Source organism: Myotis nattereri (genome assembly GCF_964212035.1).
Source record: "Myotis nattereri genome assembly, chromosome: 1".
In the NCBI taxonomy this organism is placed as follows: Eukaryota; Metazoa; Chordata; class Mammalia; order Chiroptera; family Vespertilionidae; genus Myotis; species Myotis nattereri.
Window position 1 is genome coordinate 141420762 of NC_138075.1, and position 21859 is coordinate 141442620.

Genomic DNA, 21859 nt, shown 5'->3' on the forward strand with positions numbered 1-21859 from the left:
ATGTTCATTGTACATAGCAGTTCACAGGTAAGTATCAAAATGTGATATATCCCATTCATTTTTTGCATTTAATATATTTAAAAGGAGAAAGTAAATGTTCTTAATGCATTAATGGTCTACCAATAATATTAACTCTAGTGTAGTCTTCAGGTGTGGTACCAAAGTTATACCTTCTAACAATGTATTAGTCCAGTACTTTTAAAGTCCTGTGTTTGTATTGCTTTAAAATGTATTTTACTTTTTTTAAAATAGTGTTTGATACCTCTGAAGAAGACTCTTTATGCAGGTAGGATTTTATGGATTTTTCAAAATTATATGTTAATTAAAGGAATTCAGAGGAAAGAAAATAACATTTCTAGAGTTTTCTACTGTGGGTTAGAGCCTATACTATGTAATTAACCTGTGTTATACAGTCATCACAATAACTCTGTAAAGTAACTGTGATATTATAGCCTATGTTTTATTAATGAGGCAACTGCGGTTCGGGGAGATGGATGAATTGACCCAGGATTCCATAGTTAGCAAGGGCCTGAGCCATGATTTGACTGTCAACCATTTTGGCTCCCAAATTATTCTGTTGTCCCTCAACATACACTGATAAGTTCCCTTGTAGCTCTGCCATGGAGATAAAGATGCAAACAAGTTCATCCCAGAAAGTCAAATCTGATTGTGTATTAACTCTGATTTAGACTTTTCCTTAGAAGCCCAATTAGTCTAAGCATTTATCTTACTCTCCTTGACAAATGTGGTGATAAATAGGACCTTGTTCTTCCCACCAATGCTTTTAGGGCACATCTCAGTTAGATATTGCGACGGAACCAAAGATTTTACCTAAACAAGGCCTATACAGGCAAGTGGTTTTAGTTAAAATGATATCTATCCTTCTTGGGAGGAATTATCTGTGAGTCAAGAATATCTATGTATAGTCCATGTTATATTCATTACATTCAGCATCTAATTAGAGAATATTTCTAATAGATTTCTCTATTTACTGACTTCCCAGTCTGGCTTTCCCCCTCAGGCTAGTACCTTTGCCTAGTTGTATGAAGGTTTTTTCTTTTTTCCTAGAGTCCTTTTTTCATCTTCCTTGCTATCCGCGATTCTTTTACTTTACTGTCTAGATTTTTCTGGTGTTTCTTTCATTGTGTTATTTATTTGCTCTTCTGGCCACTCTGGTGTTCTCCATTTTTCTGTGGACAGAATGAAAGGCAGGTAGAATTTCAGGAGTTTAAGGAAGCCTAGCAATTAATTAATCAAAACATCCTCTAGTAACTTCAACCTGTGTTTACATCTTGGCCAAGTGGTGGTTCCTCACTTAAATCTTCCCCTGCTTCAGATTAGTGACCTAAGCATAGTTTCTTATCTGTTAGAGGACTTTCAGTTAGCAATACCCAAGTGGGATAAGAGGTGGCCTTTTTCCCCCGTCATTTTTGCCTTGGAGGTAATTTACACGATGAACACTTCAGCATGTAAATGGTAAATTCTAGACAGACAAACAGGGTATTAACTTGGGAGTATATCAAGTTAGCTGTTTCAATAGCATAATAGAAGATGCGGAGGATGAAGTGACTTCTGTGTTATATGCATAGCCCGCATGCTTACAGGAAATAATGAGTCCACAAATACAGCCAGGCTTCTCTTTTACCAAGGTACTGATGACTTTTCTCAAGTTTACTGTGGGTGGACTGCAGAAGAATATGCTTTTGTTGGTGGTTTTAATTTGTGTTTGTTTTGAAATACTAGTTATCACTAAATGAGGTTTAAAATCATTTCACTGTTACTTTTTTTTTGTGACAGGTGAGATTTCATAGTTTGGGTCAGGTAGTTTGGGAATGCCAGTCAATCTAGGTCATCAGCCAGAAAACAAGGCTCAACTAGTTAGAAGGAGCAATGGGCCAGATTCTTTACCCTAAAACCTTTGGGATTTTTACCCATTTCATTCCAATCAAACTCCTACGCATAAGATTATAAATAAAGTCTCGTCTCTGATTTCTCTAACTAGTTATTTTTGGTCTTGAAGTGTTCACTGTAGCAGAAAAATCTGTAGTGTCTGGGGCTATCTCCTATCCATTCCCCCTTGAATTCTTCAGGAATATAAGGATTCTCTGAGTTCAAGGGAGACAAGTCAGATGGAGAGGTGAAAAAGGACATTCTAAATTTTCTGTTGTTTCCATTGATTCTATTGCTGTTGAGTTGCCATTGAAACGCATCATATAGTCATGATTGATCTTTGCTCCCTGGTTGGCCTTGCTGATTCAGATTCCTGAGTCTTCATGTTGATTCACACTTGCACTTGAGAGTTACAGCTTTTTTTTCCAGCTTATACACATATGCTTTGTATGCTTAGCCACTATTACAATTACCAGCACCCTATTCTGGCAGCTGGGCCTCCCAGCTCTAGCCACCCACAGCCCCCTCTACCCACCCCCTCTCCACCAGACACACTGGAAAGCTTATGTGGAGCTTACTTCTTAGCCCAGATCTTTTCAGACTAGTTACACTTTGAGCTTGTTGTTTTTTATCCTGCTAGAAAGTGTTAGTTGGAACCATTCTGAGCTGCCAGTGATATTCAAACAATGCTGCAGGAAAGGACCAGATGTTCCTTTCTCCTTTGTTACCAGATCTGTAGACCAAGGTCACTTTCTGTTCTTCAGCGCACCTTTCTTTAGGTAGTGGAAGGTCCCACATACTCCCCAGAGCAGTAAGCACCAACTTGCCCGAGGTCCCATAATTGAAGTTGATCCCTCAAGTGATCTCTTTGCCATAACAATGAAAGTTTCCCAGGTGACTTAACTTTACCTTAGGTTTCAGAGTATTTTAATTATGCCTCACATAGAAGACAGTCCACAGAAAGCTCTGAATCAAAAGTAGGTTATTGGGACTTAAAATTGCTTAGGCTGCATCCATGACTCATAAGTGTCCATGGGTGAACAGTAGGGTTCTGTATTCCAAGCCATTTGGAGGTGGACGGGGAGATTAGCATCATTTTCATAAAGATCTGCTGGTTCACAGTTTGAGTAGGAAGAGAAGGGATAGTATTAGCCCAGGCCACGTCCTGGCTTCTATTAGTTTTCTGTGGTTTGTATGATTTGCTATATAAAGAAGGGAGCATTGTGTTATCTGACCTCATGGGGTAATCTATTTGTACATAAATTTAGTTGCCACTTACAAAATAGCTGATATGCCCTGAATTACAAACCACAACGTAAGTAAAGGTAATAACTAAAATTCATAACATTTTCAAAAAACTGCAACATTTGCATATGAGAAACTATGAAAAATCCACATTGGTATTTATTTGGGAATACTCAAGAAATAAATGTGATGACTAGATTTTTTCTTTGGTTCACAGTTTTCTGAGCATATCTTTTTGCTGTCTCATCTCTTTTTTTTTTTTTCTGGTTACTTTTTAATTTTTTTTTATTTTTTTATTGATTAAGATATTACATATGTGTACCCTCTAACCCCCCCCCCCCCCCGCTCATCCCCTCACCCCCCCCGTTGTCCGTGTCCATTGGTTAGGCCTATATGCTTGCATATAAGTCCTTTGGTTGATCCTTCCCCCTTGCCCCCACCCTCCCCTACCTTCCCTCCAAGGCCCGACAGTCCAATCAATGCCTCTCCGTCTCTGGATCAGTCCTTGTTCATCAGTTTATATTGTTCATTATATTCCACAAATAAGTGAGATCTTGTGGTATTTATCCGCTCTCCGGTTCCATTGATGCTGTGGCAAATGGTAAGAGTTCCTTTTTCTTCTTCCTCTTCTTAAAGAATACCTTTCAGCATTTCATATAATGCTGGTTTGGTGGTGATGAACTCCTTTAGCTTTTTCTTATCCGTGAAGCTCTTTATCTGACCTTCCATTCTGAATGATAGCTTTGCTGGATAAAGTAATCTTGGTTGCAGGTTCTTGCTATTCATCTCTTTGAATATTTCTTGCCACTCTCTTCTGGCCTGCATGGTTTCTGTTGAGAAATCAGCTGACAGTCAGATGGGTACTCCCTTGTAGGTAACTGACTGTCTTTCTCTTGCTGCTTTTAAGATTCTCTCTTTATCTTTTGCTCTTGGCATTTTAATTATGATGTGTCTTGGTGTGGTCCTCTTTGGATTCCTTTTGTTTGGGGTTCTCTGCGCTTCCTGGACTTGTAGGTCCATTTCTTTCACCAGGTGGGGGAAGTTTTCTGTCATTATTTCTTCAAAAAGGTTTTCAGTATCTTGCCCTCTCTCTCCTTCTGGTACCCCTATAATTCTGATGTTGGTACGCTTGAAGTTTTCCCAGAGGTTCCTTACACTATCTTCATATTTTTTGAATCTCTTTTCTTTTTTCTTTTTTGGTTGGGTATTTTTTGTTTCTTTGTATTTCAAATCTTTGACTTGATTCTTGGGATCCTCTTGTCTGCTGTTGGATCTCTGTAAATTATTCTTTATTTCAGTCAGTGTATGCTTAATTTCTAGTTGGTCCTTTTTCATGTCCTCCATGGTCTCACTATACTCCTTGAGGGATTCATTAAATTTATTGGGGGTTTCCATAAAATTCTTGACAAACCTTATAAACGTGGCCTTGAACTCTATATCCAGTCGTCTGCCCTCCTCCGTTTCTGCCAATTGTGACCTGTTTCTTTGTCTCCTCATTTTGGCTGCTTCCCTGTGTTGATAGAGTGGCCCTGCGCGCCAGGTGTCCTGTAGGGCCCAGTGGCTCAGCCTCCCCAGTTACCTGGGGTGGACACTCTTGGTGCACTCTTGGTGCCTTGGTTGATGTAGGATCACTGGGAGGAATTGACCTCCAGGCCAATTGGCTGTGGGAAGCAGCTGTGTCTGAAGTGGGAGAATGGTCCCCCTCTGACCACTGGGTACAGTGGCTCCTGGATCTAAGGAGGTGCTAATTCAGCCCCTGCCTGAGGCCTCACAGCCGGGGCCACGAAGAGGCTCAGCTGTGAAGCAATGCAAGCCACTGCGGGGCCTTGGGCCTTCTCTTGGAAGTTCCGGGTCTGCTTGGCTGGGCTATAGTTTAGGTACATTCACATGCAAAAGCCTCTGCTGCAGCCTGGGTGGGGCGGGGTCTCAGGGAGTCAAAAGGGTGGAGAAAGAAGCTATGGCTGATTCCGGAGTCGTGTGTCTCAGTGTCCCGGTAACGGCTGCAAGCACCTCTGAGGGAAATCCGCCCTCAAGTTCGCCCGCTGCCGCCTGACAGAGCAGCCTCTCCCCGTATGAGTCCTGGGTCCCCAGAGACTTCCCGGAACCGGAGTTCAGAGCAGTCGGGAGCTTGTGATTCAAAAAGACAGCCACATCCTCAGGTGCCACCCCCTTTCCGCGGGCGCGAGCCGCTGCCGTACCTCTGCACTCAGCCTCCGCAGCTCCTCTGGCTCTCAGCGTGCTTTTCTTTTCTTCTAGTTGTAGAAATTACACTCAGCCAGCCTTCCTGTTTTTCTGGACGATGTTTGCTCCGTCCTTTGGGATAATTTTCAATTGTTGTGGGAGGCGACTATTTCCCGGTGTTTATCTATGCCGCCATCTTAGTTTCTCCTCCCTGTCTCATCTCTTTTAATCCTCCTAAAAAACTTCTAAAATTAGGCAGTAAGTTTCTTACTTTGTAGAGGACAACTGCCGAAAGATATGTGACCTGTCTGATAACAAATAGCTGTTGGTTATAGAACTAGGGTGTCTGAGTTCTAGAAATGTGTGATTATGTCTAATTAAGCTAACTTGAATTAATTCACTGAATTATACTGCTCTCAAGTCATGAAAGTTACATTTTTAAAAAATTTTTACTTCCTAAAACAGTTGTGGAACTTACAAAAGTTTGAAGTGTATGGTATCATTAACATTGTAATATTAGCTCTGATATTATCTGAAATATCCTAGGAATTTACTATATTTGGGAAAAAAAATTTATATTAACATTAAGAGAGTAATACTATTTATCACCATTTTTATACACAGCAAGCAACAACTAACTTCTAAATATAAAGAAGAAAGGAGACCCCAAAGATCTGAAAATAGCACTCTTGGTAAGACTTCTGATAGTGAATTCCTCTTGGTGATCCTACCGTAGATGAAGTAAGAGTAAGAAAGTTTGATAATGAAAGAGCAGTAAAAAAAATACCAAACAATGTGTAAGTTGCATGTATAGTTTTTCATAATCTCTTTCTTAATAGCATAGTATTCAGTATTAATAACAAAGTTAAAATCTGAGACAATATCATTTGATAGGAAATTCATTTATTTGGTCCTGATCCCTAAAATCCCATAAGATATCTTTATGTAAAAAAAAAAAGATTTTATGATAGGATTGTGTACATTTCCTTTATATTCACATTATACAAAAATTGTACTTCTTCTAAAAATGGATCTTTAGTTTTAACTGTGAGTGGATTATATTTAGTAAGTGAGTACTTGTTATTGCATAGTGACTTGTCTCACTAAAAAAAAAAAAAATAACTAAAACTAGGAACTCAACATTACTTTCCTGGTAGCACAAGCATATGGCAAACACAAAGAACTACACCACTTACCCAGTGTGCAAGAATCTCAATGACATTGTGTCTTAAAGGTATCTACCCATAGTACAGAAGTCAGAAAAACAATGCCTGTTGAGAAGCATAGTGTATTTTTCACATTATACCAACAAGGTCTCATGATATCAACTTCAATCTTCAGAAGTCAACACAGAAGGAGATATGTTGACTTCTTTAATTTGATAATTATCAGGACACTGGAATCTCTATAGAACAAGATGCTATGTTGCCATTGGTGAAAAAATAATCGTAATAAATATTCAAATAGCCCAACCTGGGACTCAATAAATTACAATAAGCATACAAGAATGTTTCTCCATAACAAAAATGCTACCTATGTTACCTATTGATTGTGCAATCCGAATTGTGTGAAGACACCTTGGACTTGGTAGACGTTTATCAGAGGACTTGTGTAGGTTGGTTTTGCAGGTTATAGGAAACACAGAGATGAAATAGTGTTTTGACCTTGAAGGTATGCATAATATGGGAGAGCTTTCCCGGGTTTATTTCTGTTTTGTTTTTTTAAACAGAATTTTCACAGAAAATATCAAAATTCAGTGATTCATTTTTCGGCTTACTGATCTGCCATTTGACTCTCAGGCGTCTTTTAGGCACTTGTTACTATGATGTTGCAGAATTCAAATACCATCCCTGCCTCCAAGAGCTTGTTATTATCATTGCCATTTATTATTATAGTGATTTGCTATACTTTATTCAGTGCTTATTAGGCACCAGATCGCACTAGGTGCTTACAGATAGTTATTTTTTCCTTTTTATTGGGTCACAGTGTGTTCCAGCCACTTTAAATCCATGATGAGAATTAGAGTTTTAAAAATGTGGGTGAGGCGTTGGCTGGGTTTCTCATTTGCTTCAAGCTTTGTCCCGGATATGCCAAGGTTGTGAGTTTGATGCCTGTTCAGGGCACATACCAGTGTAACCCAGTGAATGCATAAATATGTGGAACGAGAAAGCAATGTTTTCTCTCTCTGTGTCTCCCTTACCCATACTCACTTTTAATCAATTTATTAAAATTGAAAAAAAATTGTGTAGTATTTAAAGTAAGTATGCAGAGTATGAAGAAGTTTACCAGGTAAAGAGACAGACAGTGATGTTTGGCAAGAAGAACATGTTTTGAGATTACACGTTTGGCAGAATGAACAGCAATGCAAGGGCTGGGATGTACAAGGGAACTTTGTGGGATTCATGAGCAGTACAGTTGCCAAGGTGCAAAATGTGTGCTATGGGGTTAGTTGGGAATGAGGTGAGTGCATAGCATTAGGCTTATGAAAGTCTTTAGTACTACAGAAGAGACTAGATCTTTTTTCTGTTACAATTTTTTGTTAAAATGTAGTTGACACACTATATATTACGTTCTGGTGTATGAAATTATAATGTGACATCTACATTCCTTATGATGTGTTCACAATGATAAGTCTAGTAACCATCTATCACGATGCAACATTAGTACTACATTGGGTCATTGCCTGTTTTGCACACAAGATCCATGTAGGTTATATATTTGATAACTGGAAGTTTGCACTTCTTATTCATATTCTTCTATTTTATCCATCTCTCCAAGTCACTGTCCTCTGTGAACCCATCAGTTTGTTCTCTGTAGCTATGGAGTCTGTTTCTGTTTTGTTTTATTGTTTAAATTGCACATGTAAGTGAGATCATATGACATTTGACTTTCTCTGACTTATTTAATTTAGCCTAACACCCTCTCTTCCCATCCATGTTGTTGTAAATGGCAAGATTCCATTCTTTCTTATGCCTGAGTAATATATTCTCTCTCTCTACATATATATATGTATCTGTATGTATGTATATATAATATATAATATATAATACATAAATATAACATATATACATAAAACATGTACATAACACAACTTCCTTATTCAGTTAACTCTGGAAAGACCATAGGTTGCTTCCATATCCTGGCTATTATGAATGATGCTGTAGTGAACATAGGGGTGTAAAGTGTGTCCAGCATGGCCAGTAATGAAGGAGGGGTGGTAAGGATTAAAGACAACAGAAAGGAGAATACAGTTGGGGCAAATTGATAGGGTGGGGGCCAGCTGTGGGGAGGGTCCGTGGGTTGTTAGGGGCCGGCCAAGCCCCAGATTGAGGAGTTTGGGGCAGATCGGGGGCTGGGCCAGGTAAGGGGTGGTAGGGGTGGTGATGATCTCGGCCCAGATCAGGCTGGTTGGCTGCCATGGTGTGCATCATAGCCACTGGTCATTCTGGTCATTCTAGTTGTTCTGCCCTAATGGTCGCTGGGCTTTTATATATTATACATAATAATTACTTTTTTTTTCCAGTTAGACCAGTTAGTTGGTTGATTCACAACTGTATTAAAAGGGAATTAAACCCTTTTCAGTTAGAGAAATTTGTCAGGGAGATGTCTTCCTTTCCTTTCCTTTATTGGAAATTTGATACTATAGAACATGTCAATTATTAGGATTCTGTATTTCTTATTCTGACTAAATAGGAATGTTGCTAGTGTCACATAATATTCTGACATCATTGATTCATTTGTCCCTTTCATGTCTTTATTGTAATTGTTATAGATCTAAAGAAAACTCGAAAACAAGCACCGACCGAAAGAAAATCAATGCCAGGTAATCAGTGAAATCAACTTTTGTATTGTAATCATGTATAACGCATCAATCCAAATGATATTTTCACATAATATAATTTTGTTAGATGTTTCTAAACGCACCCCTAGGTTTGTTTATTCACTAAAAAATTTACAGGACTCATCATATAGGTGTGCTCATACAGGAGTTTTATTACAGTGAAAGGTTTAAGGCAAAATCAGCAAGGAGAAAAGGTGCATGTGACAAAGTTGGCAGACATCTGGTACAAGCTTCCAAGAGTTCTCACCCTGTGGAGTTTCAAGGATGTGCTTAGTTATTCAAGTGTCAAGTTTTGACCACACACATGAAATATATACCGGTCTTGTTAGCTTCAGTACCAAGGTTTCTATGGCATACTAATCACATAGGCATCTTCCCCATGACATGTCCTAAAATTCTAGATTCCCAGAAGGAAAGCAAGTGTTCAGCATGGACCGCATTGGTTGTACAAAGTATTTAGGATCAGGGAGCCACTCTTCTCAGTAAGGGAAAAGGGGAAACCCTCCCCAGATTCAGGTTTTCAGACACCTACAGAAGGGTAGCCATATAAGCAGGACTTTCTAAGGATAGCAGTCTTAGGCCAGCTGTATGAAATGTTTCTGCACAGCAGGTATAGCCCTGACTGAATTTTTGGCTTTGGCCTAAAATTTTGTTTTTAAAGCAAGTAATATGATAATATAACATGGTACTGGTTTCAGTCGCATCATCTATAATTGCTTGCAATGCTGGCCAATTTTGTGACTCTTGGTGAGTATTTCACAGGTATTTGTACATAAATTCCTAGGGCAATATTAGGCAATGATCAGCTTTCCTTTTTATCCAATTAATATTTCAAGAAAATTTTTACATAAAATCAGTATAATGATTTCTGATTTAATAGAATAAAAAGTGTCCTTTAATTATATGCATGATTCATTTTTATTTATATTTCACTAAATTCCTGTTTATAATTACAAAGCATGTTATTCACTAATATTTATTAGTTATTTTCTTACCCTAGTATATATATCCATTTAACACTATTTGCTTTATTTATGTCTTTCAATATGCTACACTCTATTGTGAGGATAATCCCCATTTTCTTATACTTGGATCTTTATCTTAATTTTTAAGGTGACTGTGTCTTGAAAACAGCATAAATATTTTGATAAATGCTAATAGACGATTCAGGGGATACATTATTTTGAAGAAAATTACTAAGACTTATTTTTTAGAGCAGTGTTAGGTGCACAGTCAGATTGAGCAGAAGGTACAGTGTGTGCCCATAAACCAAACAGCCCCAAACACACAGCCTTGCTCATTTTTTACATCCTGCACCAGAGAGGGACATTTATAACAATGGATGGATGTGCACTGAAAGTGTATGATGGCACATACCCACCATTACAGTGTCATAGAGAATCATTTCACTATCCTAGAACTCCTCTGTGCTTTGCTTATTCATCCCTCCCTTCTTCCTAATCCCTGGGAAACACTGATCTTTCTTAGTCTCCATAGATCTGCCTTTTCCTGAATATTGTATGGTTGGATTCATACAGTGGGCATCTTTTTGCATGTTTAACAAATGAAAATTCCAAGGTAAATGGATGTAGTTATCCAAGGTGTTTTTGATCTTAATTATTTGTTGTTGTTGTTCATCAGCATCGGATCTGATGACATGTCCCATACAAGCTGAAAGAGAACAATATCTATAGGCATTTGTGACCTAAGTGAGAGGGTTGAGAAAAATGACCTATGCACTGCTGCAGAGCACTAACTGTCTGGACCACCCTGCTCTATGCGGTGGGAACAGATACACTCTAGTAATGCAAGGAGACAGTCTCAAGCAGATCTACTTTATACAACTGGAATCACAAAGTTTTTCCTACTCATCTTGCAATATGAAATGGGGCCAGAAAGAGTCTGTCTCCTATGTGTAGCTGTGCTGCACAGTATGGTGTCTGGTGATTAAGCTTCCTGGTGATAGAGTGTTTCATCTTAGATTAGCTAGTCTTTACTGAAGAGTTAGACAGTTTGTATTGTGTTATGGCAAAATAAGTATGCTCTCTTCTGACTGCTGCTAATAGGAGGAGTCCAGAAAACTCAAGCTATTTAAGTTTGACTTGGTTAGTCTATGATTCTGCTTCCAGTAATGACATAATTTTCTGTCAGTCTGATGGTTTTTTGGTTAGGATTATGCTCATTGTACATAGCAGTGCACGGGAAGGTATCACACTTTGATACATCCCACTTTTCTGTGTGTGTGTGTTTGATATATTTAAAAAGAAAAAGTAAATGTTCTTATGTATTAATGGTTCCCAATAATATGATTAGTGTTCACTCTAGTATAATCTTCAGGTGTGGCCCCAAAGTTATACTTTCTAGCAATTTATTAGTCCAGTACTTTTAAGGTTCTGTATTTTTATTGCTTTAAAATGTATTTTACTTTTTTTTAAAAAACAGTGGTTGATACCTCTGAAGAAGACTCTTTAATCAGGTAGGATTTTATGGATTTTTTCAGAATTATATGTTAATTCAGGGAATTCAGAGGAAATAAAATAACATTTCTAGAGTATTCTACTGTGGGCTAGAGCCTATTTATATAATTAACCTGTGTTATATAGTCATCACAATAGCTTGGCAAAGTAGCTGTGCTAATGTAACCTACTTTTTATTAATGAGGCAACTGTGATTCAGGGAAATGGATGAATTGACCCAGGATTCCATAGGAGGCAAGGGGCTGGGCCCTGATGTGACTGTCAAACAGCTTGGCTCCCAAATTGTTCTGTTGTCCCTCAACATACACTGATAAGTTCCCGTGTAGCTCTGCTATGGAGATAAAGTTGCAAATAAGATCATCTCAGAAAATCAAATCTGATTGTGTATGAACTCTGATTTAGAGTTTTTCTAAGAGGCCCAGTGAGTCTAAGCATTTATCTTACTCTCCTTGACAACTGAACTGGTAAATAGGAACTTGTTTTCCCACCAAAGCTTTTAGGGCCCATCTTGGTTTGCTATGGCCAGAGAACTAAAGGTTTTACCTAAGCAAGGCCCACGCAGGAAAAGGTTTTTAGGTAAAATGCTATCTATTTTTCTTGGAACAAATTATTTACCTCTAAGTAAAGAATATTTGTAGATCATGTTATCTTAATTAAGCATATGTTTAGAGTATATTTCTAATTGATTCCTCTATTTACTGACGTCAGAGTCCGATTTTCTCTTTAGGGTAGTACATGTGCCTAGTTGTTTGAGGTTTTTCCTTTGTTCCTATAGTCTTTTTTTTTCTCTTGCATGAGTTTTTGATTTATATTAGTTTATTCTCTGCTTTTATTGGTGTTTCTTTCTCTTTTTTTATTTTTTCCAATTCTGCCAGCTATGGTGCTCTCCATTTTTCTATAGACAGAATTAAAGACACATTGAAAATTATAATTTTAAGGAAGCCTAGCGATTAATTAAACAAAACCTTCTCTAGTACTTCAAACTGTGTTTGACATCCTGGCCAAGTAGTTGTGCACATGGAGTATTGGAAGCCCATTAAAGTGACCCATTGAGATAATAAGTGGTGGAACAGAGATGTAAATTCAGGTTGCTAAATGCAATGCTCTTCCCTTTTTTTCATTCTGTAGTTGAGTTTTCATAATAGGAATATAGAGAGTGGGTTGCGAACACAGGGAATAGATGATAACAATGGAACTAGCAGTTCCATTTTCACTGGGTTGGGTTTGAAATAAGAGTTTTGGAAAAGAGAGGAAAATATTGAAGTTTATGAAAAGTTAAAGTTAAGTTTTAAGAAGAAGGACGCTGAATGTGGTTCTTCTCCAGAAAGGCAGATTAAAATATGGGGCTCAGGATGTCCTAAAGAAGTTGCTGCTCTTTTGCTTGGTTGTTTAATTGGAGGAATTAGCGGTATTCAAGGTTTCCTTAGTAAAATATGAAAAGATTTTGAGCCACTGGGAAGATTCCGTTCATCGCATAAAGGACTATGGTCTCATCTACGTGAACTCTGGCTCACAGAGTGGGGCTTCTGTCCCCTTGAGTCCTAGGGAATGGAGATTGCTAAACCACGTAGATCCATGGCCCAAGGCAGAAGTTTTCTGCCCTTCATTTGGTTTCCCAATTAGCTGATGTGCTTCCCATGTACATGGAGGGTTGGCCAGGGGCAGGACTAGATGTCAAATCAGAAATGGAGTTGGATAACACTAAAACCTTTATGTAAGTAGAGCCCCACCGTTAATTATATCAAGAATCATTATTTGATATGCAGATAGCTTATCTTTCACTTAAATTTTTTGTTGCTTGTTCTAAAGAAATGAACTCACTCATTTTTCTTGTATATTTTACTGTAAAGACTTTGCAGCAAACTTGGCATTGAAGATTCAAGGCCTACATCACACAATGAAGACTTGAAGGTAAAGTGCTCCCTTGTGAAATTAATTTTCCTGCTATCAATTTTTTAAAAATATATTTTATGGATATTTTTACAGAGAGGAAGGGGGAGAGATAGAGAATTAGAAACATCGATGAGAGAGAAACATCGATTAGCTGCCTCCTGCACACCTCACCCTGGGGATGTGCCCACAACCAAGCTACATGCCTTGACCGGAATCGAACCTGGGACCTTTCAGTCCGCAGTCCGTCGCTCCATCCACTGAGCCAAACCGGTTTCGGCCCTGCTATCAATTTAATTTTGTGTGGCACTTAACCCTTATAATGTTGTAGCAGCCTAACTATCATTGATTTATGTTTGTAATGCAAAATTAGTCTTTTTATTGTTAAAATCTCAACAGAGATATGCCTTTTTAAAAACTGACTTTAGAGAGAGAGGAAGGGTTAGACAGGGGGCGGAGAGAGTTAGATAGAGAGAGAGAGTCAGAGTGAGAGAGAGAGACAGAGAGAGAGAGAGAGAGAATCATTGACATGAGAAAGAAACATGGATGGATTGGTTTCCTTCCCCATAAGCCCCAACTGGAATTGAACTGACAACCTGTGTATGTGCTCTGACTGAGAATTGAATTTGTAACCCTTTAGTACATGGGACATCACTCCAACCAACTGAACAACACAGGCCAGGGAAGAAAATATGTTTATTTTATTGCGTGATTCCTTTTATATGTAATTTCCACAATAAGTGACTACATGGAGACAGAAATCAGAGACTGTGATTGGGGGAAGGGGGAGTTACCATTTCATGGGAATGAAGTCCCCCTTCTGGAGTGATGACAAATTTTGGAACTAGATAGAGGTCATCATTGTACAACATTGGAAATGTATCTAATTTTTCACTTAAAAATGGTTTATTTTATTTTTGGTGAACTTTACTCACTACAAAAAGAATACTCTCATAATAATAATTAATCAACCGATCAAATTGAGATCATGTTACACGTTCAAAAAAATCCAATAGTCTCATTTAAAACAGGTATTCTGGTGAAAGGTTACATTGTTAATTTGAGATTATTCTTGTTTCTTGAGGTCGGCCTGCATTGCTGTGAATTTGCCTCTTAGGACTGTGCTCGCTATGTCCCATAGATTTTGGGTTGTCATGTTCTCATTTCATTTGTCTCAAGGTATCTTTTGATTTCTACCTTGATATCCCTGCCAACCCATTCACAGTTTACTAACAGGTTATTTAGCCTCCATGTGTTTGTGTGATTTTAGTGTTTTGTTGTTGTTGTTTTTTTAATTGATTTGTGGTTTGATACCATTATTGTTGGAGAAGATGTGTGAAATGATTGCAGTCTTTTAAAATGTACTGAGGCTTTTCTTATGGTCTAACACATGGTCTATCCTGGATAATGTTCCTTGTGCACTTTTTACAGTTTTAGGATGTAATACTGTGAACATCTCAATGAACTTTATTTGGTAAAATATGTCCTTCAAGGATGCTGTTATCTTCTTGATTGTATTTGGTAGGTCTATCCATTGATGTAATAAGCACCAAGGTATATATTTTTTAAGTCCAGTAGCTTAAATATAAGTTACATCTCATGGCCCAACCAATGTGGATCAGTGGTTGACCCATGAAACAAGAGGTCCCTGGTTGAATTCAGAGTCAGGCACATGCCCTAGTTGCGACTGGATCCCCAGTGGTGGGTGTGCAGGTGAGCCTCTCCTCATCAACGTTCCTCTCTGTCCTTCTCTCTCCCGCTCTCTCTGAAATCAATTTTAAAAATACCCATTAGTTGCATCCCAGAAACAATATAATGGAAGGAAACTATGAGAGAAGGGATATAAACAAAATTCCCAGCTAAACTCATCTATTTTTGTACTATAGTGTGTGGCATCTTCTATGGTTTACTCAAAACCTTGGAACTTAGAATTCCAATGTGATCGCATCCAGATATTTATTTATTTATTAAATTTATTTATTTATTGTTTAAAGTATTACAAATAGTAGTACATATGTCTCCTTTTCCTCCCCATTGACCTCACCCCAGCCACTCCTCCCCCACCCCGCATATACCCTCCCCTCTACCCCCCCCCCCCAGTATGTTCATTGGTTATCCATATATGCATGCATGCAAGTCCTTCTGTTGATCTCTTACCACCCAGGTATTTTTATTTTAGTTTATTTTTAGTTACAGTTTACATTATAGTTTACATTGTATTTGTTTTACATATCCAGCATAGTGGTTAAATGATCATATACTTTACAAATTGGTCTCCCCAATATTTCAAGTACCCACCTGCACTGTACATGATCATTGCAATTTTATTGAGATATTTTAATAACAAACATATATACTTCCACGTATGTTTTTTATCACCACTCTCAGGTGTGTTTGTTGAGTCAAAGCTTTACATTACGTTGTTTAATAAAGTATGGTACTGCCATAAAAAAAAATGAATCCTTGCTGTTTGTGACAACATGGATGGACCTAGAGGGTATTATGCTAAGTGAAATAGATCAGACAGAGAAAGATAAGTCACAGCTGATCTCATTTATATGTGGAATGTAAAGAGCAAAATAGATGAACTAAGAATTTTGAGATTCATAGATGACAGAGATCTGACTGATGGATGCCAGTGGGAAGGGGGTCGGTAGATTGGGTCAAAAGTAAAGGGTTCAACAAGTACCAATTCGTAGTTATAGAATAGTCACAGAATGTCAGGTACGGCATAGAGAATGTATTCAGTCATATTGCAATAAGTATGAATGGAGTCAGGTGGGTATTAAGATATCAGCGGATCACTTTGTAAAGTATTTGATTATCTAACCACTATGCGGCACAACTGAAACCAATATAAATAATATTGTGAACTGTAATGGAAAGATTAAAAACCACAAAAAGCTGTAGAATACCTGTCAAATATAAAAGCACGGTGATTGTCATTTTGACATGTATGATGTAATCATGTAGGTCACATAAATTATTTGCAATAAGATCAGTATTTGTTTCTAAAGGAGAAAACTGAGTTTTGAGGTGCATTGACTTTTAAAATGGAAAAAGATTGAGATATGATGCTCCTTCGTAAGAAAAAGCAGATGAGCCCTCTCATTACACTAAGGCATTAAATTACTTTTTAAAAGTCATGCTTAATTTGCCTGCTTAGTTTGATGAGATTTTCTGTTTATTTATCTGATTCAGCATTATAGAATTATATCCTTCCTTTTGGTGCCATAAATTGCAAGGAACTGCATCCGCGCGAAGGTTGGATAGGTCACTTAACCTTGGTTTGATTTCTGTTATCAGTAAATATGGGGCTAAAGTAAGTAGATAACTACTTCTGTGTCCTCTAGCGATAAAACCGTATAGTGATTGTATTACTCATCTTCCAGAATTGTACATTAACCCACAATCCATTGGTTTCACTCTGCTCCAGTGCTGTGGTGAACTGTGGTTCATATATTTTATGAATACCACCACTCTTTTGATGCCCTCAAAGATCTTAAAGAAAAAAGAATTGTAAAATGCAAGAGGGGAAGGAATAGCTTCGTGCAAACACAGGAAAGCTTCCTATTTGTTTCCGAGGGACAATGTCACACCCTCTAAATCTGACTGTAATGCAAGACCCAGGTGGGACAGACAGAAGAGGACACATTTTGCGTTTTTGTCCTATTATTGCTCTGTCTCTGCTGGACAGATGGGGTGGGGGGGGGGTAAGGGGAATGTTAGGTAACAGAGTGTGGATGTGATGTGAATAGGAGCACAAAATTCAGGCATCTCTTTTACAAATCTTGGAAAATTCTGCTTCTTTACTGAAACAGAAATGAAGAAGAATTGACAGCTTCAATGACCTATAATGAAAAACACACAAAATATTTTTACTGATTAAAGTCATGACAATGAAACTAAGAGTCCAATGATAACATTAATGAAAACACAGTCTTTTTAATGAATAAGGTAATAACAATATCCTTAATATCAAACTTTCATCAAAGGTTAAAGAAGAAAAAAAGGAGAAAACCAGAAAAAGGAAAGTGTCAGGAAACATGGATAATGCTGCTGCTGCTGCGGACAGTGGTGGATGGAGTCAGAAAAGCAAAGTTGAACAAACTGATAAGCAGCAGCTTCCTATTATGGAGAGTGAAGTCTCTGATAGGTAAGCCGACAGCAGTATTGAATAGTAGGTAATTACTCTTTTCCTATAAAACAAATTCCAATTTGAGCAAATATTCATGATTAACAAATTTTATATTTTTACTACGGAGATTGATCCTTGCCTGGTAATCAGAAAAATGAAAATCAACAAACAATGAGATATCATTTTAAAAGTTTAAAATGATATATATTTTATTTAAAGCATAACAACCAGAATTGACACATAGGAGGAAAAGGCACTCCCGTGCACTATTGGTACATGAAATTGGCACATCTTTTTCAAAGGGTAATTGAGCTAGTTTCAAAATTTCAAGTATGTCATCCCTTTATCCTAATAGCTTCACTTCCAGATCTACACCCTACATGAAAACATGACTTGGAGGCATACACACATACAGATTGTAAGGACATTAATTATATATTATTACTAGAGGCCTGGTGCATGAAATTCAGTGCTGGCACCTGGGACCGCGGGGCATGGGGCTTGTCCCTCTCCCGGGCCGCATGCACAGCCCCTGGTGCCCAGGGCCGTGGGTGGGCTGCTTTTCTCTCTCCTGGGCCACAGCCCCAATCACTGGTGCCCTGGACTGCGGGGCGGGTGGCTTGTCCCTCTCCTGTGTCCCTCACAGCCTGCACCCTCTCCAATCCAGGACCCCTTGGGGGATGTTGGATTGCCTCTCACATTCTGGTACCGTTGGCTCATAACAGCTGGCCTGCCTGCCTGCCTGCCTGCCTAATCACCCCTAACCCCTCTACCTGCCTGCCTGATCACCCCTAACCCCTCGACCTGCCTGCCTGATCACCCCTAACCACCTCTGCCTGCCTGCCTGATAGCCCCTAATTGCTCCCCTGCTGGTCTGATCACCCCTAACTGCATCAGCCTCCCCTGGCATGCGGGACCCAGGATTCCCTCCTCTGGCTGGTCGCAGGCACCTGGATTCTGGGCTTCCCTCCCTCTGTCTGTCCCCAGGCACCCAGGACATGGGCCGGCTTCACCCAGGCCCGGCACAGCTGCAGGGGACCGTGGGCAGGTGGCTTCCCCGGGCTGTAACCTCAGGTGCCTGGGACTGCAGGGTGGGTGGCTTGCCCCTCTCCTGGGCCACAGCCACAGGCACTGGTGCCCAGATCTGCGGGCAGGCGGCTTGTCCCTCTCCCAGGCCGCAGCCTGGCTGGTCCCCATTCCTCTCTCCCCAGTGTTGAGTGTCCGAGCAGTTAAGGCATGATGCTGCGAGGGCGTGATGATGTGAGGGTGTGGTGGCCATTTGCATATTAGCTCTTTATTATATAGGAAGTGTATAAAATAGACAGTAGGTCATGTTATGTGTTTATATATAATATGACTGCTTATGTACATATTGTATATATTGTATAGTGTATATACATTAAGGATATTTATACAAATGATACTTATATACATATATAAGGATATTTATTGCAACATTACAAAAGAGTTGTAGGTAGTATAAATACCTATATATAAGGTGATACATTATTATACCCATAAAATAATGTAGTATACAGCTACTGGAACAAGTGGGGGAAGTTCTGGTCTACAGAATACTGATTGTTACCCTTGTAGTTAAAGCATTGGGTTTAGTGTCATGTCTTAAGGAAATTTGGTGAGAATACTTTTACTATCCGTTCAGTTATAAAAGGAAGTCATATGCTAAACTGTCACTCTACTTTTTTCCCACCTATTTGCTAGTTACTAGATTTTTGTGTTTTGTTCCTAATGCCTGAGCGCTCAAATATTGGGCACTAAAATTAATCAGAAAACTGAGGGATTTCACAAGTAATTTATTCCATATCTTATATACAAATTTCAGTCTATTGTGTAAAACCTACTAAAAAGCATCAGGGGATTACTCTGCGAGGTGAGGGGCTGACAGAGCTTTTCTCTAGAGTACCAGGTAGTCAGTATTGTGGGCTCTGTGAACCATCAGGTCTCTGAAATCTGTCATAGACACTAGGTAAAGGACTGGGTGTGGCTGTGTTCCAATCTTTATTTACAAAAACAGGCTCTGGCTGGATTTGGCCTGCTGCTTTCATGTGTTGAGCCTGCATTATAAACCAAGGTGCTCCTAGTGCGTGAATCTTCTTTTTGAAGGGTACACTGCATGCATGCCTTTATCCTTCCTTTTTTGGGAGAATACATTTCAGTATGCACCACACACAATTTTTCAACAGGGGCTTCATATTACACAATTAACAAAAATAGTTTATAAAGTAAGAATATTACCTGCATGCTTCCCCTTTATTTCTATTACACAATTTTAATATGACTAATTACAGTGTGCTTTGTACATCTGAGTAGTGTAACATATTCTAGGATTGGATGACTTTCATCCAGTAAGAATACCTGTCGTCTTTTTAAGCATGAGAAACATCACAATCAGATTATGTAATCTTACAGATCTAGAAAAATTTCATGGGGTCTTTAGTTGTATAATTTGTGAATTTATTATGAAATACCTAGTCTGGCATCTTTTAAACCATGTAATATTACAGGTATGTAATGAAAAGACTTTTAAGTATTACAAAAATTCTTTAGAGTCATTATGAAAGGATTAAAAGCTACAGCTAAACATGAAGAAGATGAGATTATCCAAGCCCATACCATTTAGCCACAAAGTCCTTAAAAGAACTATCTGTACCAGGGTAGGCAACCCCTGGCACGCATCCCAAACATGGCACGCCAGTAACTTTTGCTGGCATGCGAAACCCTCTCTTATAATCTTCCATTTACAATTTTTTTCTTAATATCGACTTCTTTATTTTTCAGATAAATTCAGTGTAGGTGCATCTTAGATAAATAAATAATTTGGGGTCACAAATAAAATCTCAGCTCTGATTTTTCTAACTAGTTATTCAGGGTTTGAAGTGTTCACTGTAGCAGAAACATCTGTAGTTTCTGGGGACTATCTCCTATATACACCCTCCCCCTTGAATTTTTCAGGAACATGAAGGATTCCCTAAGGCCAAGGGAGACAATCTTCTTTCATAAGTTGGATGAAGATGTCAAAAAGTACATTCTAAATTTTCTGTTGAATCCATTGATTCTCTTGCTGTTGCGTTGCCATCTAAACCCTTCCTATAGTCACACTTGATCTTTACTCCTGGGTTGGCCTTGCTGATCCAGATTCCTGAGTCTTCATGTTGACTCACATTTGGACTTCAGGGTCACACCTATATTTACTTTACATACGTATGCTTGTATGCTAGCCACTATGCCAATAACCAGCACCCTATTCTGGCAGCTGGGCCTCCTAGCTCTAGCCATCCACAGCCTTCCTCACACACTGGAAAGCTTATAGGGAGCTCATGTCTTAGACCGTATCTTTGGGGACGAGTTATCCTTTGAGCTTCATGTTTGTTTTTTTCTGCTAGCAGGTGTTACTTAGAAGTGACCTCTGTAATCTATTTGTACATAAATTTAGTTTCCAGTTACATAATAGCTGAGATGCCATGAATTACAAACCACAACGTAAGTACAGGTAATAACCAAAATTCATAACATTTTCTGAAAACTGCGACATTTGAATGTTAGAAACCATGAAAGTCCCACATTGGGGTTCATTTGGGAACCAAATATAGTTTCAGCAAATGAAGTTCATAACTCTTTTTTCTTTTCTTCACTGTTTTCTGAGCATATGTTTTTGCTCTATAATCTCATTTAATCTTCCTCTCTGAATTAAGGTAGTAATATTCATATTTTGTAGAGGAGGACCTTGAGCCAAAAATGTGACCTTTTTGATAACAAAGAGCTGGTCATTATAGCACTAGGATCTGTGACATTTGCCATTATGTTAAGCTGACTCTAATTAATTCACTGATCTATACTTTCCTCAAATCATCACTGTGATATCTTTTTTTCATTACATACTTCATAAAACAGTTATATTACTTACAAATTTAAAGTGTATGGGATAATTAAAGTTTTACTATTAGTTCTGACATTATCTGAAATATTCTAAGAACTTATTACATTTGGAAAATATTTTTATATTAATATTAAAAAGTAATATTATTTCACACCTTTTTTTGTACACAGTAAACAACCACTAACTTCTACTGGTAAATATAAAGAAGAAAGGAGACACCAAAAATCTGAAGGTTGCACTGCTGGTAAGACTTCAAATAGTGAATTACTCTTGGTGGCCCTACCATAGATGCAGTAAGG